We start from the raw sequence: 7,339 nt of genomic DNA on the forward strand, positions 1-7,339 counted from the left end.
ATCAACAAACATTTACTGTGTCTACCATGTGCCAGGCATTGTGCTTGGTGCTGGAGATACAAACACAAAAGTGAGAGTGTTCCTACCCTTAAGAAGTTTACATTCTACTAGGGTGACTGCTTTGTTATCACCTGTGTGCACTAACAATTTCTTTAACAACCTTTTCTGTCAAAAATCAAAGTCAAAATCACTGGCATACTAGATTGAAAAATCCACTTTCTTCTCTCCTTTGAAATTTTGGATATGCCCAGGCCTGTATCACCTCTCTCATTCTCCATAATGGTGCCCTGGGTAAATTGCTGGGCCTGAAGTCAGGAAGACCTGAGTTCAAATTCGACCTCAGATGCTTACTAATTATGAGCAAGTCATTTCACCTCTATTTGTCTCAGCTTCCCCAGCTGTAAAATAGAGATAATTATTGTAAGGATTAAATGAGATAACATTTGTAAAGTGCTTAGTGCAGTGCCTGGAACATAATAGGCACTTAATAAGTACTTCTTGCCTTCCTAATAGTGACTTAGTAACCGCATCTCCAGATATTCCCATACTCTCAGATGTAGTTCATCTAGTGACTTGCATACTTTAGGAATAGCTTGGAGCTCTCTTATTTATAACTATGCTTATCTTAGCTACCTCTTTCCTAATAGTCATTTTTGTTCTGTTCTTTCCAGCTCTAAGGTCATTTTTCTTTGCAGAGAAAACAGAATCAAAATGAGAGTTGAACAACACCTCTGTCATCTGTTATCGCCATCTCATTCACCCTAAGCATCAGTCTTCTTCTTTCTTTGATCCTCTTTTCTCACTCCCTCTCCTCAAATATAGCTCAAGGGAAAACAAACCCTTTCAAGGTGGTCCTTGGGTTTTCTCACCTGCCTTGGCTCCTCATGAAACTTAGCAATTCAGATACCACTCTCACTGAACTGTGCCATATTTGTTTATTTATCCTTTGTCACTCGTCCTTGCTTCCATCATCCACATAGGGCTTTTAAAAATTTAAGTTGTTTTCTTTAAACTATTCTCTTTTTATCTCAACAGAATAAGTTCACTTGGTTTGGTATTTTTGTTTTCAACCCAACTTTTTTCTCTTAATAGGACCTCTCCTTTAAAAAATATATATTTTTGTATTATTATAATTTGACTAACATCAAGGAACACAAACATTTTCATGTGCAAAGAATAGAAAAGGTACATTATATATGAAATATTAGTGTTATGTATAACCTTTTTAAAAGCATATATTAATTCATCTGGAAGAACAAAAGGTCAAGAATATTAAGGGAATTAATGAAAAAATATGAAGGAAGGTGGTTTAGCAGTATCAGATCCCAAACTGTGTTATAAAGTGGTAATCATCAAAAAAAATCTGGTATTGGTTAAGAAATAGAGTGGTGTATCAGTGGAATAGATTAGGTATACAAAACAGTAGTAAATGACCATAGTAATCTACTGTTTAATAAACCCAAAGATCTAGGTTTTGGGGGCAAGAACTCACTATTTGACTCACTATTTGTTGGGGAAATTGGAAAATAGTTGGCAGAAATTCGGTATAGACCAATATCTCACACTCTATACCAATATAAGGTCAAAATGGATACATGATTTAGACATAAAGGGTAATACCATAAGGGAATTAGGGGAGCATGGAATAGTTTACTTGTCAGATCTATGGATAAGGGAGAAATTTATGATCAAAAAAGACAAGAGAGGTGGTGACTAAAACTCACCCAGTAAGCACATTAATACTGTAATACTTCTCATCTCAGAAAACTTGTTTGGGCTGACAAGGGTCAGGATGCAGCCGTGGGTCTCCCACATATAGACCTCTTTGCAGTCACGTAACTTATTTTATGGCAGCATATAGCATTGCCTAATAAGGTTTTGCTACATCTCATTTCCCTCACTTCCCCATCTGTAAAAATGAGCTGGAGAAGGAAATAGCAAACCACTCCAGTATCTTTGCCAAGAAAACCCCAAATGGGGTCATGAAGAGTCAGACACGACTGAAAGGACTGATCAACAGCAATCAGTTAAAAGCACGGAGATTAAATCCCCCAATGGACAGCTCTGTGATAGAAATGCTTTGTGTCAAACACTCTCAAAAGACTAGTAAGGAATGTGTTCAGAGCTTATCTTGGAAAAATCCATACCAGGGATAAACCTAGGCCATTGTTGTTGTTCAGTCATGTCCAACTTTTCATGACCCCACCGACCATGTTATCCATGGGATTTTCTTGGCAAAGATACTGGAGTGGTTTGCCATTTCCTTCTCCAGTGGATTAAGGCGAACAGAAGTTAAGTGACTTGCCCAAGATCACACAGCTAGTAAATGTCTGAGACCAGCTTTGAACTCAGGTCTTCCAAATTCCAGGCCCAGGATTCTATCTGCTGCATTATCCAGCTGTCTCTAAAACCTAGGAATAGGGAGGGTCAATGGGAACATCTACGAGGTGATTGAAAGAAGCATCAAGTTCAGTGAGCCCCAAGATAACCTCCCCTCAGGGGGACTTTGATGTTGACCTGGGAATTACCTCCATAAAGGTCCTTTATTCATGCACAGCAATGGAAGACCCTTTGCCTCCAGAAGAACACAGCAAAAATGCCCATAGGTTCCCCAGAAGACTTCCTGGCCCTTTCCCACTAGCACAGGAGAATGAATTAATTTATTAGACTAGCTAGTTAGGGCAGGGAATTCTTCCCTTTTCTTGTGTCATGGACTCCTTGAGCAGTCTGGTGCCTTCCCAGAATATTACTTTCAAATGCATAAAATGCATGGGATTACAAAGGAAGCCAATTATATTGAAATATAATCATCAAAATCTTTTTAAAAGCAAGTTCATGGATCCTAGATTAAGAATACCTGAGTCCTACAGGATATGGAACAAGAGACTTTTATTGGTGAGAAAGGACAGTAACATAAAGAAGATTGGAAGAGGGAAGATCTCAGACAACGCCTTATAAAAAACACCTTGTGTTCATAGGCAGAACAGGTGGCTATACAGAGATTGGGGGGGTGGACCAAACAGGATATCTTGCCCCAAATTAATCACTCACACTATCTGTCATTCCACCATTATCGCTTTATTCCTTTGAGATATGAAAGCTTTTTCATCTTCCAGACATCCATTTTAAATTACGTTTGTTACATAATGCTTATTATTTTGGTTATTAGTTATAGGGTTAATACTTTAGCTGGGATTAGTTGGTACTGTGCTGAGAGCAAAAATGCAAGCATGCGCTTATTAACCACCTTCTATGTGCGGGTGATTTATTAATCACCTCCTTTGTACTATGTGATACAAGCACTGTGCAAATAAAAAAAAAAATCCCTATTCATAAGGATCTTAGAGTCTAGTGGGGAATTTAAGTAGATAGATAAACAGAGACTCTCTTCCTCCCATAGTAAGTGGATGAGAAACAATCACAGACTACTAAATGTATGCTCTGAAGCAAAGAGCTGGGCCCCTCAACCGTGAATGCCCAGAAGCCGGCTCATCCAGCCTTCACCTGTGGGATTGCATCAGTCAGCACACACTGCACATGCTCAGAAGGATTTGACTTTCATTGGCCAGTCCTGTTGCAGAAATATATACAGGCTGAAAATAAAGGGAATAGATGTGGTTAAAGAAAAGGTGGTTCGGCTTTAGGTACTTAAAGTTAGGGGCACCAGGTGAGTGGTGTGCTTGAGCTGAATCTGGATAGAAGACAGGGAGGGAATCTACCGGAGGGGGCGGGAAGCAGGTATGTGGGACAACTAGTTCAAAGGCAAGGTAGCAGAAGTAGGGAGAGGTGAATGGGACAGGTGCAGGACAGGGCAGGAGGAGGAAAGAGATGATAGAGGGCACCGGAAACAAACTTTTCCAATTGTAGTTTTGCTGAAGGCCAACCCTGGCCTGAGCTTAAACCGTTGTGCCCTTGAAAGGGGAGAGAGCGTCTGTAGCCCATGCCCCCAGCACTCTGCCCCTGGGCCCTGGACCTCTGCAGACGACATCGGGCTCGTCAGGGTGCTTTAGCCTCGTTTCCAAGACTGATCGGTCATCGCTGCTTTGTCAGAGAGAGGTCCCATAGCAGGAGCTGGATGGTCGGTGCCCAGAGCCAGCTTAGTCATCCTCCCCCTCCCCCACCCAGCCCAGTTTTGTTTGGACAGAAATGCTGCAGAAGAGGACATTTCTTACCCAAGGCAGACTCTTGCCCACCCCCTGTGCTAATGCTGCATGTGTCTTGGAGGCACTGGGCTGAGCACCACACCCCATTCCCTGCTGGCTGCTTTTCAGATTTCAGGAGCACTCCATTTTTCTTTTCATTCAAACAGAATCTAAATTCATTTTTAATGTATCCCAGCTGTTGTCTCGTGGCTTACTTAATACAAGGTTTCTCCTTGTCTGTGCCCCCTCTGGGCCTTTGAATCATCTTGGCACTGCCGAGCCAGCTTCACAGTTTTCCCCTCTCCTACAGTTCCTCTGAGTTCCTCGGTGGATCTATCTCTGATAGATAATAAAGATAATAATAATAAAATTTTTAAATGTGTCCATATATGCATATATATATATATGAATACGAATAATACACATGAATACCACCAATGGCGGATGTGCTCCAAGGCTCTGTCCTAGGTATTCTTCTCTTTTCTCTCTATACCATCTCACTCGGTGATCTTATCACCTCCCCTGGGTTTCGTTATCTGACGATTCCCTGATCTATTTACCCAACCCTAGTCTCTCTCCTGGGCAAGTCACTTAACTCTGGTTTTTCTCAACTATAAAATGGGGAAAATAATAGCATATAACTTGCAGGATTGTTGTAAGAGACAATATTTGTAAAGTGCTTAGCACAATGCCTGGAACATAGTAGGGCACCATATAAATGCTTCTATTTTCTCCTCCCTACCCTTTTATCCCCCTTCCCTTTACCCTCTCCTGAGCTCCCATCCTATATCATTAACTATCGGACATTTCAAACCAATGTCCCATCGGTGTCTCAATCTCACTATGTCCAAAACAGAAATTATCCTTCCACCTCAAATCCTCCTTTCTGCAATACTACCAGTGCCTGTCTAGGGTGCTGTTATCCATCCAGTCACACAGGGTCATAGCCCACCTGTTCTCCTTGATGCCTCATGCTTATCTACCCCACATACCCGATTGGTTGCTAAATCTTGTTTTTCCCTTCACAATATCTCATATGGATAGATAGATATAGATATGTATGTGTGTAAATGTATGTATATGCATACATATATGCATGTTATATACATAAATGTATTTACACATGCGTATACATACATATATATATGTGTATATAGTTACAGCTATAGTTACAGTCATAATTATTCCTGCAGGGGTCCAGATGCTGAGGGCTTGAACTCAGGTGGTGCTTGTATGAGCAGAGAGAAGGGGATAGATAGATGTGAGCTCAGGCCCTCAGCATCTGGACCCCTGCAGGAATAACCTTCTAATTGGTCTCCTTGCTCCGAGTTTCTCCTCACTCCAATCTGTCTTTTACCTAGCTGCCAAAGTGATTTTCTAAAGTGTAAGACCGATCGTGTTACCCCAACATTCAATGGACTCCACTGGTTTCCTTTTCCCTCCGGGATCAACGATGTAGTCTTTTGTTTGGCAGGTAAAGTTCTTCAGAACCTGGCCTTTGTAGTTCTACTTGCTGTTCCTCATATATGACACTATCTGTAAGTACCTTGGAACCTCCCCACTCCTGGAAGGCTTTTCTCCCTGACTTCTGCCTCTTAGAATCTCTAGGGTCCTTCAAGACTCAGCTAAAATATCACCTTGGTCAAAAGGCTTTTCTTGGTTGCTGCAGCTTCTGGTATCTTCTCCTCTAAAATTACCTTTTATTTAATCTGTTGCTATCTTGTATGGATCTATTTATATGATGTGGGACTGGTCAGTGAAAGCCTTATGAACGTATACAGCATACTCTGCATGATGCAATTACTGACACAGACTTTACTCTCCCCATCTGGGTCCACCTGAAGCCGTAAGCATGCATCCCTTCTGTTACTTCTTTTTTTTTAACTTTTTAAAAAATTAATTTATTTTGATTTACCAACAATCACTTCCATAAGCTTTTGAGTTTTTAATTTTTCTCCCCCTCCCTCCCCACCTCCCTTCCCAAGATGGCGTGCAACCTGATATAGCCTATACATATACATTCCTATTAAACATATTTTCACATTAGTGATGTTGTAAGTAAGAATTAGAACCAATAGGAGGAACCACCAGAAAGAGGAAACAAAACACAACAGAAGAAAAAAAAATAGCAAATAGTATGCTTTGATCTGCATTCAAACTCCATAGTTCTTTCTTTGGATGTGGATAGCATTTTCCATCATGAGGTCTTTGGAAATGTCTTAGATCCTTGCATTGCTGAGAAGGGTTAAGTCTATCAATATTAGTCATCGCACAACGTGGCTGTTACTGTATACAACGTTCTCCTGGTTCTGTTCACTTCACTTAGCATCAGACCATACGAGTTTTCCAGGTTTTTCTGAAGTATGCCTGTTCATCATTTCTTATAGCACAATAATATTCCATTACATTCCTTCTGTTACTTCTGTCCCTGTTGTTCTATCCTTTCCTGTGTAGGTAAAGGAGTATTGGAGACAGAAGAGAAGAAGTTGCAATCTTGTGAGTGTCAATAGGTTGGCGTAGCACCAGGAGTCCAGGAACGGGCATCTATACCAGAGTTTTGGGGGAAGCAAGTTAGGTGAAGATACAAGCCCCAGCAGCTTGCTTGACCAACCCCATTAGTGGATCAATATCAACAGGTTCATTCAAGCAAAGGGGGCGATTTCATCCTTCACCTATGCCTCATTTGAAAATTAATTTGGTTGAGCAACTACTTTGTGGTCATTACTTTAAATCTATCCCCAAGGACTGGAGTGTGTGGGAAGAGAGTATACCAATAGCTAAATATCCCTGTTGTAAAAGCTAATTGATGGTCATTGGTTAAATGGTACTGGGACACTAATCAATGGCATAGATGATGTTGAACTACTTATTAGCACTAATCAGATGATGCTGAAAAGTTAACTAGCAATGGATATTGGGGGACACACACTAGAATGGAGGCTCAAGATGGTAGCACTAGAAAAGAATCTCACTGATTTTCAAAGGTTTCCTTTAGAACCATGAGAAGATGTAGCTAGCCTTGCTCTGGGGAACCAGATTCCCAGAGTCTGTAGAGAGGCAATAATAGTCTATAAAGGCTATGCATACATGTTGTCTCCCCAATTAGGATGTAAGCTCCTGGAGGGCAGGAATTGTCTTTGACTTTCATTTTGTGTTCCCAGGAATCCTAAGTGATTAATAAGTGCTTGTTAATTGAT

Source organism: Vombatus ursinus, unplaced genomic scaffold, assembly GCF_900497805.2.
Source record: "Vombatus ursinus unplaced genomic scaffold, bare-nosed wombat genome assembly UNPS02014778.1, whole genome shotgun sequence".
Classification (NCBI taxonomy): domain Eukaryota; kingdom Metazoa; phylum Chordata; class Mammalia; order Diprotodontia; family Vombatidae; genus Vombatus; species Vombatus ursinus.